Source organism: Solea senegalensis, unplaced genomic scaffold (assembly GCF_019176455.1).
Source record: "Solea senegalensis isolate Sse05_10M unplaced genomic scaffold, IFAPA_SoseM_1 scf7180000017579, whole genome shotgun sequence".
Classification (NCBI taxonomy): domain Eukaryota; kingdom Metazoa; phylum Chordata; class Actinopteri; order Pleuronectiformes; family Soleidae; genus Solea; species Solea senegalensis.
In genome coordinates, this window is record NW_025322457.1 from 1 (window position 1) to 14,036 (window position 14,036).

Here is a 14,036-nt window from a genome sequence, read left to right on the forward strand (position 1 = left end):
GGTATGGCCGTAAGCCGGGGGGTTGGGGACACAGACTGCTTTTATGGACTGGGCAAGGCCCCCTGCGCGTGGCGGGGCTCAAAAGTCAGCCTTTCGGACACACTGCACTTCAGCCTTTATCTCCACCACATGCTACACTCTAGTCCAGTATCGGGAAGCGACACCGAGATGGGCAAGCGGCTGTTGGTGCCGTCATGTCCAGTTGTTGCTGAATCTATAGGAAACGACAGCCAGGTATGCCAGTAAAAAAGGTCGAGTGTTTCCTCTCCAATGTGTGCTGGAGGTTGAAGTTGAACATAGCACAGCATTAACGAGCAACTGAGTCAAGGCATTGGCCTCTGGGATTATTCATTTCCAGCACCATCAGCCAAAGAGCTGTGTCTGGCAAGAGCCACCCGGTGTTTGGCGAGTACACCTCATACTTACCTGGCAGGGGAGATACCATGATCAAGAAGGCGGTTCACCCAGGGCGAGGCTCAGCCATTGCACTCCGGCTGTGTTGACCCCTGCAAATTCCCCAAACGTGGGAGTCTTGACTGCATAATTTTTGCTAGTGGGGTGCTGCGTCCGCGCTTTCCCCCGATGATGTCGTTGTAAGCAAAGGTCAGCCGCCCGAAGTTCAACGTTGTGTGCCCATCTCCAAACTTCTCACGTCCTTGCGGAGCAACATCCCCAGTCTTTCCAAGTTGCTGGGAACGTGATGGTTGTGGGTGTTGTCTTTTAGCTCAAAGCAAATGTCACGCTCCCTTTCCCAACTCTTTGTAGAAGAACTCGATTGTTGGAGATGGATCCATGGCCATCATGCCAAGGGTTAATACTTTGGCGCTTGCTCTGTTCACTCCGTGCAGTGACCTGATGTTGAAGTGATGCCAGGAGCAACTCACCATTTCAGAAGCCCGGATGAGGTGGGAAATGGCCCGGCAGTTTGTACTGCTCAGTGTGACACGGAGCTGCTTTGCTCATGCACTCACGTCTACCACTAAATGTTGGAGGTGTGCCAGTGAGCGAGGAATGTGCCACAGCCTCAGCGACTGATAGAAAACTGCAGCGCACAACCGACAGTAGGAAAGCGCTTCCAAACATGCAGTCAAATCTGGGCGGTTTATTGGCCGACTAAGCAAAAACGTTGAAGGAAGGCCGTCCCAAGGTGGCCGGCCGGCCGGCCGACCGAGACTGTGGTGACTCCGGCGGATAGACTCCTCGGCTGCTCTCCAGGACAGGGGCTACGTTGACTCTGGTTTCTCTTCAAAATGCACAAGTCTTTCGCCTTTTACTAAAGACTTCCGTGGAGAGGGACGTTCAAGAGTTTAAGTTATTTTTGGTGGGCTTTGCTGTAAGGCTGCGCCCTTTGAGTGTGTCAAATGTCAAGCAGCTGTCTGTCAAGGCTCAGAGGTGCACTTAGGTCAACCTTGGGGCGGAGGTGATCAGCAGCAGCAGCCTTTGTTATGCGCCCTTAAAAACATGGCACCACAACAACTGACTTGTGTGCCAAGATCTTGGGTTGGCCCCAGACACCTGTGGGCCATCGCTTCTCGGCCTTTTGGCTAAGATCAAGTGTAGTATCTGTTCTTATCAGTTTAATATCTGATATGTCCTCTATATGGGGATTAAATATTAAATGCATTTTTGAGCAGTGGGAGGTGAAAACTGGGGCTTGCTCTCTTCACTCCTTGCATTGACCTGGTATTGCAGTGCCACCAGGAACGGTGCACCATTCTCTTTTTTCTGTGAAAAGCAAAGCGAAGCTGAAACCAGAAAGACATCAACCCGTGCCTGTGCGTCAATTTAATTGCGAGCCCATGTTTCTTGTAAGGAAGCAGCAGCAGCAGCAGCAGCGTAAAAGCTTACAGCACCTGGTATTCCCAGGCGGTCTCCCATCCAAGTACTAACCCGGCCCGACCCTGCTTAGCTTCCGAGATCAGACGAGATCGGGCGTGCTCAGGGTGGTATGGCCGTAAGCCGAGGGGCTGGCGACAGAGAGTGCCTTTATGGACTAGGCAAGGCCCCTGCTCGTGGAGGGGCATGTTTCTTGTAAGGAAGCAGCAGTGTAAAAGCGTGCAGCGGTGTAAAAGCTTACAGCACCTGGTATTCCCAGGCGGTCTCCCATCCAAGTACTAACCAGGCCCGACCCTGCTTGGCTTCCGAGATCAGACGAGATCGGGCGTGCTTTTTTTTTTTGTTTTTTATTATCAAAAATACTTTCATTAACAAAAATGAACACACTTATTCACAAGAAACCACAAAACACGTTTAAACCATGATTCAATGATGAAACAAAAGACATATTCAAGGAGAATCAAAATGTTGACGAAGCAATAACAAAGAAAGAAAAAAAACATAAATAGATAAAACCCTAGCCAATGGGACATTATACTCAATAAGATTTAAAGAAACAGGGTTTACAGCAAAAACATCAACGATATCCTTGAGAGATGAAAACGTGGCAATGTACTCCCCAGAACATTTAGAAATGAAACATCAGTTCTTCCCTCTGATCGAGGTCGTATAAGGAGTTGTTGGTGAGAAAAGTTTCCTGGAATGTTGCCTTGTAGGCATCCTTGAGCAGTCTGAGATGACTTTTGACCATGCTTGTGAAGAAGAGCCATCTGTTTATTTGTACATCCTCATAGAGTGCGTAGTTCCTGGCAATGAAGATGGTGTGTCGGGCTATGGATAGTAGAATGTTAATCAGGGTTGTGTTTATACCTTCTTTCTTGTGTGAGTATCCAAAGAGCCAAGTCCATTCCCAGTCTGTAATGTCTTTGCTGCTGAGCTTGCAGTGGTCGGTGAGGAGGTTCTTGACCCGGGTGATGAAGACCTCGCAGATGGGACAGGTGAGAAAGATGTGTTCAAGTGTTTCGTCATTTTTATTACAGACAGTACAAACCCTCTCATAGATAGCACTGTTCATTTGGTGCAGGATGATACCCGAGAAAATTCGTCTATGTCTGATTTTGAAATCGGTGTTGTTGGCGAAGGGATGAGCATAGGGGCTATTTATGTTTTTCCACATGGTGGAAACATTAATCGACGGGAAGTGTTCTTTCCAATGAGTTTCAGATGTCGGTTTTTGTACTATGTTTGCCAGCAAGGTGTTGTACCAATACTTGGAGGTTAGTTGATTAATGCTTTTCGCATCAGGCTGAGCACTTTGACGAAAATCAAGGGTATCATTCTGCCTACTACCACTGGTCTTGTAAAAAGCCTGTTTTAGATGGTCAGCAATCCCAGTTTCAATTTTCTGACATGTGAATTCAGCAAACCGTTTGCAATAAATGTTTTTGGCTCTGAGCCGATTCAAGATTTCTTCCACTACTATTTCGCCTTGATTGTTTGTGAAGTCTCCCAATGTGTATAAACCTGCTTGCGGCATTGACCCGCCCGAGATGGGCCTGCCCAGATATGTGATGTCTGGGTTGTGGAAAACGGGGAGCTGCAGCAGCTGGTGTTTGTTTTGTACTATAGTTACCAGGTGGGGTCTGGCCAACTCCCATGCCTCAAAGATCTCTTGTGTGAACTGTGAGATGTGTGTAGCTTGTGATTTTAGTGGGATCTGACAGAGATTGTAAATGCCACTGTTTCCACATGTTTTAATGGTGTCAAGCAGTTGATGTTTCCAAAAAAGGTCAGTTTTATCGTCCAACAGCTTTTTGATGATTTTGATTCTGAATGAGTGTTTTTTTGTGTTTATGTCTATTAGCCTAAGCCCACCGTTTGTGTATGTATCAATTGTTGTTCTGTGTTTTATCATGTTGCGGCGGCTTCCCCACAGAAAAGTGGATATCATTTGATTTATTTCTGCATGAGTTTGTTTTGGGAGATCATAGACTTGTAGCACATGATTCACTTTGGAGAGTATCAGGGAGTTGAGCATGACCACCTTACCCTTCAGGGTCAGCTTCCGCATTTTCCACAACCCCAAGGTGTTGTTCATTTTATTTAGCACCTCTTTCCAGGTGTTATCTCTGGCGGCCTTTTGATCCTGGCCAATATGCACTCCTAAGACCCTTACACTGGCCTTTTCCTCTATGAACGCCTGTCTGCCTGGTGACCTTGCCCCATTGCCACAGTACATTATAGTTGATTTGTTTTCATTGATTTTGGCACCGGAGGCTGAGCAGTAGATATGTACAAGATTCAAAGCTAGTTGTAGACTTTTTCCATCTTTGACCATGATATTTGTGTCATCGGCATAGGCAATCATTTTGCAGGAAGTGCCATTATCTGCCAGTATGCCCTGAATGTTAATGTTCTGATTTATTAATAGAGCTAGGGGCTCGGCCACCAGGCTGTAGAGCAGAGAGGAGAGGGGACATCCCTGTCTAATTGATCTTTGGATTGCTATTTTTGGGGTTTGGAGACCATTCACTTTTATGCGACTGTGTGCATTGTTGTAAAGAGATTGAATTCTTTTAATGAAATTGTGACCAAAACCGAATTGTTTTAAAACAGCCCATAAAAAGTTGTGTTCAACTCGATCGAACGCCTTTTCAAAATCTACTCCTAGATAGATGCCACCAGTTTGTGACATCTGATAGATGGTTTCTTTTATGGATAAAATGGAATCTGAAATATCTCGTCCGGGAATGCTATATGCCTGTGACTGATGTACTATGTTTGGGATAATTTCTTTGAGTCTGTTTGCTAGAACCTTTGCGAAAATTTTGTAATCAGTATTCAGAAGGCTTATGGGTCTGTAGTTGTTAATGATCGTTCTGTCTCCTCGGTTTTTGTATGCCAAAGTAATTAAACCAAGTGTAAGGGTCTCAGGAGCTTCACCTTTCTTCTCAACTTCCTCAAAAATTCGAAATAAAATTGGTGTTAAACTTTCTTTGAAAAATAGATAAAATTCAGTTGTTAAACCATCTACGCCTGGACTCTTGTTTTTTTGTAAGCCCTTGATGGCTGCTTCAATCTCTGCCATGCTGATAAGCTGATCACACCATATTCTGTCCTCCGTTGAGATTTGGTTCTGAATGACCTTCACCACACTTGTAATTGTATTTTGATTTATATTTTGATTTGTATATAGCTGCTGGAAGAAATCTTGTATTCTGGATATTATTTCATCAGTTTGTATAATTATGTTGCCCTTGCTGTCTTTCAGTTCTTTTATGAATGCTTTATTTTGTTTTTGCTTTTCTAAGCCGAGGAAAAAAGCTGAACATTTTTCCCCCTCCACAAAATTTTGCACTCTGCTTCTAATTATTGCCCCCATGCATTCCTTCTTTTTGGAGAGCGCTAACTTGTCTCTCAAATAAATATAATTTGTCAGATCTCCGTTAGGTTCATTGGCTATCTTTTGGAGTTCGTGTTCTAATTTTACTCTTAGCTCTTTTTCATTTTTTTTCTCCAGCCAGCTCTTATGTTTACTATAATTTATACATACTCTTTTGATTCGTTCTTTCACTCTTTCCCACCAATTAAATATGTCTTCGACCCACTCCATTTCATTTGCCACATTGTGAAGAAGACGGTTAACTTTGTCAATGAACTGTTGATCTTTTAGTAAGCTATTGTTAAAACACCATACCCCACCATTTGTTTGTGCTACTGATGGAAATAATGACAATTTTATGAGGGAGTGATCACTCCATGTGTTGAGGACATATTCTATTGAGTTCACATTGTGTACAATGGAGCTTGCCACTAAGGCATAATCAATACGGGATTGTTTGAGAGTATTTTGTACCACCTGATGTCTGGAGAACTGAGTTTTATTTGGATGCATAATTCGCCATAAGTCAACCAGGTCGTATTCTTTTATGATTTCGAATAAGGATCGCCTGCTCACATCATCTTTAAAGAGATTGTTGCTAGATATGTCAAATTTGGTGAGGGGAACATTGAAGTCTCCAGTGATGATGGAGTTGTTGTTTACCCACTTATTTAGCTCTTTGAAAAACACTTTTCTTTCACCCTCAGTGTTAGGAGCATATATATTGATAATTCTAATATAAACATTTTTTTTCCATGAATCAACTATCAATAATCTACCTCGTGAGCATTTATATATTTCTATTACCTTATCAAAGACATTGTTTTTAATCAGCGTTGCCACCCCACACATTGCTCGATCTGCATTTGCGAAATATACATTCCCTTCCCATAACCCTCCTATCATGCTCACAGGAGATGAGGACCATTTTGTTTCTTGTAGCAGCAAGATGTCACATTTGGTAGTATTGATGACTTTGTGTAGTTTTTCTCTGCTGCAGAGCCCACGGGCATTCAGTGAGAGAAGCAGGGCCATGAGAAGGGTGAGCTGTATTATTGTGGCATTAAACATCACACTCATTTTTTTCTATTTTGCTTTTTCTTATTTGTTTTACCGGACTTGTCTGTATTTTGTCGTTTTCTTGCCAGGGACACTACCGAGAGGTCCATCTCCGAATCAGAGTCAGCACTTGGTGAGGGAGAAACTGTTGGCTCTTTTTCAGAGTGGGGAGGACTGAGTGGCGCAGATTCTGCGGTTGGGGTGCTTCTCGTGCCTCTGGCTTGGAGCTTTTCAGCTCCAGCCACTTTTTTTTCATTGTCTGGTTGAGCCTCGTCATTCTGCGCTTCCGGAAGGCTTTCTCCAGAGGTTTCCACATTAGTGGTTATTTTTTCCGCTCGGGGCGGCTGGGCAGGGGGCCCTTTCTCTACACCACACTCTGTGCGTACCTCCGCAGGCGCTATCTCTGCCTCCTCCTCTCCTGCACTGTCCTCAGTGCTTCCCTCTGTCTGCTCCCTCTCCAACTCTGACTCTGCTATGCTCTCCGGTTCACTTTCATTGCAAATGCAATTTTCCATGTTGTTGTGGCACAGCTCACACCTTTTCACAGCTTTATGGCACTCTCTTGCATAGTGCCCCTGGACTCCACATTTATGGCAACAAAACTCAGGACACTCTCTAAGAATGTGTCCAGGCTGTAGGCACATTCGACACACTTTCACTTGCCGATCATGTAACACTCTGAAGTATTCGGGACCAGTGGCAGTATTAAATCTAGCAGAGTAAGGCAGGGATTGTACTGTCTGATTAAATTTGACTTTCACATACCTTGTCCCATCTGCGATGTTTGTGCCAGGCCACATTCTTCTCTTGATTTGAGAGATTGCAGAGACTCCCCAGCCATGCAGCTTGTCAATTATTTCCTGGTCTGAGATGTACGCGGGCAGAGTGAGAAAAGAGACCACCAGTTCATCATTGTTTAGCTCTTTTGCCATAACTATGGTTGTGCCGATTTTGAATCCATCCAGCAATCTGCTTTTCCCAACAGTGTTTGTCATTGTTATTTCATATTTGTCCGTTCCAATACAGCGGCAGGCAATCAAACCTCCACACAGTCCACGCACACATTTCAATAATTCCATTATTGGGACTTTTTCTGTTCCCGTCAATTCTATTTGTAAAGTCAGCTCCTTCTCATACTTCCTTTGGGTTCCATCATTCTTTTCTCTGTCTCCATTCTCCGTGTTCTTTATCTCCTTTGCCATGATTCTTTGCTTGGTGAGGTCGTTGTTCTGAGGTCCATCCATGATGAGAAAAAAAAAGTTCAACAAAAGGCGCCCCCGCACAGTGTGGAAAACACTGTCGGGGGGGGGGGAAACCAGTCCTTAAAATGAACAAAACCAGTAAACTGAAGTAGCACACGATGAGAAAAGGGAAAAGAAGTGCAGAAAGGAGGAGAAAAAGGGGAAGAATACAGGCTGAGGAAAGGAGCCGTGTGCTCGAAATGTTTGTAGCATACACTTCCTGGTTCGCTAGTGGGCGTGCTCAGGGTGGTATGGCCGTAAGCCGGGGGGTTGGGGACACAGACTGCTTTTATGGACTGGGCAAGGCCCCCTGCGCGTGGCGGGGCTCAAAAGTCAGCCTTTCGGACACACTGCACTTCAGCCTTTATCTCCACCACATGCTACACTCTAGTCCAGTATCGGGAAGCGACACCGAGATGGGCAAGCGGCTGTTGGTGCCGTCATGTCCAGTTGTTGCTGAATCTATAGGAAACGACAGCCAGGTATGCCAGTAAAAAAGGTCGAGTGTTTCCTCTCCAATGTGTGCTGGAGGTTGAAGTTGAACATAGCACAGCATTAACGAGCAACTGAGTCAAGGCATTGGCCTCTGGGATTATTCATTTCCAGCACCATCAGCCAAAGAGCTGTGTCTGGCAAGAGCCACCCGGTGTTTGGCGAGTACACCTCATACTTACCTGGCAGGGGAGATACCATGATCAAGAAGGCGGTTCACCCAGGGCGAGGCTCAGCCATTGCACTCCGGCTGTGTTGACCCCTGCAAATTCCCCAAACGTGGGAGTCTTGACTGCATAATTTTTGCTAGTGGGGTGCTGCGTCCGCGCTTTCCCCCGATGATGTCGTTGTAAGCAAAGGTCAGCCGCCCGAAGTTCAACGTTGTGTGCCCATCTCCAAACTTCTCACGTCCTTGCGGAGCAACATCCCCAGTCTTTCCAAGTTGCTGGGAACGTGATGGTTGTGGGTGTTGTCTTTTAGCTCAAAGCAAATGTCACGCTCCCTTTCCCAACTCTTTGTAGAAGAACTCGATTGTTGGAGATGGATCCATGGCCATCATGCCAAGGGTTAATACTTTGGCGCTTGCTCTGTTCACTCCGTGCAGTGACCTGATGTTGAAGTGATGCCAGGAGCAACTCACCATTTCAGAAGCCCGGATGAGGTGGGAAATGGCCCGGCAGTTTGTACTGCTCAGTGTGACACGGAGCTGCTTTGCTCATGCACTCACGTCTACCACTAAATGTTGGAGGTGTGCCAGTGAGCGAGGAATGTGCCACAGCCTCAGCGACTGATAGAAAACTGCAGCGCACAACCGACAGTAGGAAAGCGCTTCCAAACATGCAGTCAAATCTGGGCGGTTTATTGGCCGACTAAGCAAAAACGTTGAAGGAAGGCCGTCCCAAGGTGGCCGGCCGGCCGGCCGACCGAGACTGTGGTGACTCCGGCGGATAGACTCCTCGGCTGCTCTCCAGGACAGGGGCTACGTTGACTCTGGTTTCTCTTCAAAATGCACAAGTCTTTCGCCTTTTACTAAAGACTTCCGTGGAGAGGGACGTTCAAGAGTTTAAGTTATTTTTGGTGGGCTTTGCTGTAAGGCTGCGCCCTTTGAGTGTGTCAAATGTCAAGCAGCTGTCTGTCAAGGCTCAGAGGTGCACTTAGGTCAACCTTGGGGCGGAGGTGATCAGCAGCAGCAGCCTTTGTTATGCGCCCTTAAAAACATGGCACCACAACAACTGACTTGTGTGCCAAGATCTTGGGTTGGCCCCAGACACCTGTGGGCCATCGCTTCTCGGCCTTTTGGCTAAGATCAAGTGTAGTATCTGTTCTTATCAGTTTAATATCTGATATGTCCTCTATATGGGGATTAAATATTAAATGCATTTTTGAGCAGTGGGAGGTGAAAACTGGGGCTTGCTCTCTTCACTCCTTGCATTGACCTGGTATTGCAGTGCCACCAGGAACGGTGCACCATTCTCTTTTTTCTGTGAAAAGCAAAGCGAAGCTGAAACCAGAAAGACATCAACCCGTGCCTGTGCGTCAATTTAATTGCGAGCCCATGTTTCTTGTAAGGAAGCAGCAGCAGCAGCGTAAAAGCTTACAGCACCTGGTATTCCCAGGCGGTCTCCCATCCAAGTACTAACCCGGCCCGACCCTGCTTAGCTTCCGAGATCAGACGAGATCGGGCGTGCTCAGGGTGGTATGGCCGTAAGCCGAGGGGCTGGCGACAGAGAGTGCCTTTATGGACTAGGCAAGGCCCCTGCTCGTGGAGGGGCATGTTTCTTGTACGGAAGCTGCAGTGTAAAAGCAAGCAGCGGTGTAAAAGCTTACAGCACCTGGTATTCCCAGGCGGTCTCCCATCCAAGTACTAACCAGGCCCGACCCTGCTTGGCTTCCGAGATCAGACGAGATCGGGCGTGCTCAGGGTGGTATGGCCGTAAGCCGGGGGGTTGGGGACACAGACTGCTTTTATGGACTGGGCAAGGCCCCCTGCGCGTGGCGGGGCTCAAAAGTCAGCCTTTCGGACACACTGCACTTCAGCCTTTATCTCCACCACATGCTACACTCTAGTCCAGTATCGGGAAGCGACACCGAGATGGGCAAGCGGCTGTTGGTGCCGTCATGTCCAGTTGTTGCTGAATCTATAGGAAACGACAGCCAGGTATGCCAGTAAAAAAGGTCGAGTGTTTCCTCTCCAATGTGTGCTGGAGGTTGAAGTTGAACATAGCACAGCATTAACGAGCAACTGAGTCAAGGCATTGGCCTCTGGGATTATTCATTTCCAGCACCATCAGCCAAAGAGCTGTGTCTGGCAAGAGCCACCCGGTGTTTGGCGAGTACACCTCATACTTACCTGGCAGGGGAGATACCATGATCAAGCAGGCGGTTCACCCAGGGCGAGGCTCAGCCATTGCACTCCGGCTGTGTTGACCCCTGCAAATTCCCCAAACGTGGGAGTCTTGACTGCATAATTTTTGCTAGTGGGGTGCTGCGTCCGCGCTTTCCCCCGATGATGTCGTTGTAAGCAAAGGTCAGCCGCCCGAAGTTCAACGTTGTGTGCCCATCTCCAAACTTCTCACGTCCTTGCGGAGCAACATCCCCAGTCTTTCCAAGTTGCTGGGAACGTGATGGTTGTGGGTGTTGTCTTTCAGCTCAAAGCAAATGTCACGCTCCCTTTCCCAACTCTTTGTAGAAGAACTCGATTGTTGGAGATGGATCCATGGCCATCATGCCAAGGGTTAATACTTTGGCGCTTGCTCTGTTCACTCCGTGCAGTGACCTGATGTTGAAGTGATGCCAGGAGCAACTCACCATTTCAGAAGCCCGGATGAGGTGGGAAATGGCCCGGCAGTTTGTACTGCTCAGTGTGACACGGAGCTGCTTTGCTCATGCACTCACGTCTACCACTAAATGTTGGAGGTGTGCCAGTGAGCGAGGAATGTGCCACAGCCTCAGCGACTGATAGAAAACTGCAGCGCACAACCGACAGTAGGAAAGCGCTTCCAAACATGCAGTCAAATCTGGGCGGTTTATTGGCCGACTAAGCAAAAACGTTGAAGGAAGGCCGTCCCAAGGTGGCCGGCCGGCCGGCCGACCGAGACTGTGGTGACTCCGGCGGATAGACTCCTCGGCTGCTCTCCAGGACAGGGGCTACGTTGACTCTGGTTTCTCTTCAAAATGCACAAGTCTTTCGCCTTTTACTAAAGACTTCCGTGGAGAGGGACGTTCAAGAGTTTAAGTTATTTTTGGTGGGCTTTGCTGTAAGGCTGCGCCCTTTGAGTGTGTCAAATGTCAAGCAGCTGTCTGTCAAGGCTCAGAGGTGCACTTAGGTCAACCTTGGGGCGGAGGTGATCAGCAGCAGCAGCCTTTGTTATGCGCCCTTAAAAACATGGCACCACAACAACTGACTTGTGTGCCAAGATCTTGGGTTGGCCCCAGACACCTGTGGGCCATCGCTTCTCGGCCTTTTGGCTAAGATCAAGTGTAGTATCTGTTCTTATCAGTTTAATATCTGATATGTCCTCTATATGGGGATTAAATATTAAATGCATTTTTGAGCAGTGGGAGGTGAAAACTGGGGCTTGCTCTCTTCACTCCTTGCATTGACCTGGTATTGCAGTGCCACCAGGAACGGTGCACCATTCTCTTTTTTCTGTGAAAAGCAAAGCGAAGCTGAAACCAGAAAGACATCAACCCGTGCCTGTGCGTCAATTTAATTGCGAGCCCATGTTTCTTGTAAGGAAGCAGCAGCAGCAGCGTAAAAGCTTACAGCACCTGGTATTCCCAGGCGGTCTCCCATCCAAGTACTAACCCGGCCCGACCCTGCTTAGCTTCCGAGATCAGACGAGATCGGGCGTGCTCAGGGTGGTATGGCCGTAAGCCGAGGGGCTGGCGACAGAGAGTGCCTTTATGGACTAGGCAAGGCCCCTGCTCGTGGAGGGGCATGTTTCTTGTAAGGAAGCAGCAGTGTAAAAGCGTGCAGCGGTGTAAAAGCTTACTTACAGCACCTGGTATTCCCAGGCGGTCTCCCATCCAAGTACTAACCAGGCCCGACCCTGCTTGGCTTCCGAGATCAGACGAGATCGGGCGTGCTTTTTTTTTTTGTTTTTTATTATCAAAAATACTTTCATTAACAAAAATGAACACACTTATTCACAAGAAACCACAAAACACGTTTAAACCATGATTCAATGATGAAACAAAAGACATATTCAAGGAGAATCAAAATGTTGACGAAGCAATAACAAAGAAAGAAAAAAAACATAAATAGATAAAACCCTAGCCAATGGGACATTATACTCAATAAGATTTAAAGAAACAGGGTTTACAGCAAAAACATCAACGATATCCTTGAGAGATGAAAACGTGGCAATGTACTCCCCAGAACATTTAGAAATGAAACATCAGTTCTTCCCTCTGATCGAGGTCGTATAAGGAGTTGTTGGTGAGAAAAGTTTCCTGGAATGTTGCCTTGTAGGCATCCTTGAGCAGTCTGAGATGACTTTTGACCATGCTTGTGAAGAAGAGCCATCTGTTTATTTGTACATCCTCATAGAGTGCGTAGTTCCTGGCAATGAAGATGGTGTGTCGGGCTATGGATAGTAGAATGTTAATCAGGGTTGTGTTTATACCTTCTTTCTTGTGTGAGTATCCAAAGAGCCAAGTCCATTCCCAGTCTGTAATGTCTTTGCTGCTGAGCTTGCAGTGGTCGGTGAGGAGGTTCTTGACCCGGGTGATGAAGACCTCGCAGATGGGACAGGTGAGAAAGATGTGTTCAAGTGTTTCGTCATTTTTATTACAGACAGTACAAACCCTCTCATAGATAGCACTGTTCATTTGGTGCAGGATGATACCCGAGAAAATTCGTCTATGTCTGATTTTGAAATCGGTGTTGTTGGCGAAGGGATGAGCATAGGGGCTATTTATGTTTTTCCACATGGTGGAAACATTAATCGACGGGAAGTGTTCTTTCCAATGAGTTTCAGATGTCGGTTTTTGTACTATGTTTGCCAGCAAGGTGTTGTACCAATACTTGGAGGTTAGTTGATTAATGCTTTTCGCATCAGGCTGAGCACTTTGACGAAAATCAAGGGTATCATTCTGCCTACTACCACTGGTCTTGTAAAAAGCCTGTTTTAGATGGTCAGCAATCCCAGTTTCAATTTTCTGACATGTGAATTCAGCAAACCGTTTGCAATAAATGTTTTTGGCTCTGAGCCGATTCAAGATTTCTTCCACTACTATTTCGCCTTGATTGTTTGTGAAGTCTCCCAATGTGTATAAACCTGCTTGCGGCATTGACCCGCCCGAGATGGGCCTGCCCAGATATGTGATGTCTGGGTTGTGGAAAACGGGGAGCTGCAGCAGCTGGTGTTTGTTTTGTACTATAGTTACCAGGTGGGGTCTGGCCAACTCCCATGCCTCAAAGATCTCTTGTGTGAACTGTGAGATGTGTGTAGCTTGTGATTTTAGTGGGATCTGACAGAGATTGTAAATGCCACTGTTTCCACATGTTTTAATGGTGTCAAGCAGTTGATGTTTCCAAAAAAGGTCAGTTTTATCGTCCAACAGCTTTTTGATGATTTTGATTCTGAATGAGTGTTTTTTTGTGTTTATGTCTATTAGCCTAAGCCCACCGTTTGTGTATGTATCAATTGTTGTTCTGTGTTTTATCATGTTGCGGCGGCTTCCCCACAGAAAAGTGGATATCATTTGATTTATTTCTGCATGAGTTTGTTTTGGGAGATCATAGACTTGTAGCACATGATTCACTTTGGAGAGTATCAGGGAGTTGAGCATGACCACCTTACCCTTCAGGGTCAGCTTCCGCATTTTCCACAACCCCAAGGTGTTGTTCATTTTATTTAGCACCTCTTTCCAGGTGTTATCTCTGGCGGCCTTTTGATCCTGGCCAATATGCACTCCTAAGACCCTTACACTGGCCTTTTCCTCTATGAACGCCTGTCTGCCTGGTGACCTTGCCCCATTGCCACAGTACATTATAGTTGATTTGTTTTCATTGATTTTGG

The 14,036-nt window shown here is 46.5% G+C and overlaps 13 non-coding genes across 13 annotated transcripts; 9 read left to right on the forward strand and 4 right to left on the reverse strand.

The window, feature by feature from the left end:
* The first annotated feature begins 418 nt into the window (after nucleotides 1-418).
* LOC122764701 lies at nucleotides 419-582 on the forward strand. The gene has a single exon (XR_006359854.1). It is a non-coding gene; the product is annotated as a U1 spliceosomal RNA (small nuclear RNA).
* A 647-nt stretch (nucleotides 583-1,229) lies between these two features.
* LOC122764707 lies at nucleotides 1,230-1,342 on the forward strand. The gene has a single exon (XR_006359860.1). It is a non-coding gene; the product is annotated as a U5 spliceosomal RNA (small nuclear RNA).
* A 182-nt stretch (nucleotides 1,343-1,524) lies between these two features.
* On the forward strand, nucleotides 1,525-1,717 carry LOC122764704. Its single transcript, XR_006359857.1, has one exon. It is a non-coding gene; the product is annotated as a U2 spliceosomal RNA (small nuclear RNA).
* Nucleotides 1,718-1,841: 124 nt separating this feature from the next.
* Nucleotides 1,842-1,960, reverse strand: LOC122764700. The gene has a single exon (XR_006359853.1). It is a non-coding gene; the product is annotated as a 5S ribosomal RNA (ribosomal RNA).
* Nucleotides 1,961-8,184: 6,224 nt separating this feature from the next.
* Nucleotides 8,185-8,348, forward strand: LOC122764702. Its single transcript, XR_006359855.1, has one exon. It is a non-coding gene; the product is annotated as a U1 spliceosomal RNA (small nuclear RNA).
* Nucleotides 8,349-8,995: 647 nt separating this feature from the next.
* On the forward strand, nucleotides 8,996-9,108 carry LOC122764708. The gene has a single exon (XR_006359861.1). It is a non-coding gene; the product is annotated as a U5 spliceosomal RNA (small nuclear RNA).
* Nucleotides 9,109-9,290: 182 nt separating this feature from the next.
* Nucleotides 9,291-9,483, forward strand: LOC122764705. Its single transcript, XR_006359858.1, has one exon. It is a non-coding gene; the product is annotated as a U2 spliceosomal RNA (small nuclear RNA).
* A 118-nt stretch (nucleotides 9,484-9,601) lies between these two features.
* On the reverse strand, nucleotides 9,602-9,720 carry LOC122764710. Its single transcript, XR_006359863.1, has one exon. It is a non-coding gene; the product is annotated as a 5S ribosomal RNA (ribosomal RNA).
* Nucleotides 9,721-9,830: 110 nt separating this feature from the next.
* Nucleotides 9,831-9,949, reverse strand: LOC122764712. The gene has a single exon (XR_006359865.1). It is a non-coding gene; the product is annotated as a 5S ribosomal RNA (ribosomal RNA).
* Nucleotides 9,950-10,352: 403 nt separating this feature from the next.
* Nucleotides 10,353-10,516, forward strand: LOC122764703. The gene has a single exon (XR_006359856.1). It is a non-coding gene; the product is annotated as a U1 spliceosomal RNA (small nuclear RNA).
* Nucleotides 10,517-11,163: 647 nt separating this feature from the next.
* On the forward strand, nucleotides 11,164-11,276 carry LOC122764709. The gene has a single exon (XR_006359862.1). It is a non-coding gene; the product is annotated as a U5 spliceosomal RNA (small nuclear RNA).
* Nucleotides 11,277-11,458: 182 nt separating this feature from the next.
* Nucleotides 11,459-11,651, forward strand: LOC122764706. Its single transcript, XR_006359859.1, has one exon. It is a non-coding gene; the product is annotated as a U2 spliceosomal RNA (small nuclear RNA).
* A 118-nt stretch (nucleotides 11,652-11,769) lies between these two features.
* On the reverse strand, nucleotides 11,770-11,888 carry LOC122764711. Its single transcript, XR_006359864.1, has one exon. It is a non-coding gene; the product is annotated as a 5S ribosomal RNA (ribosomal RNA).
* Nucleotides 11,889-14,036: the final 2,148 nt, after the last annotated feature.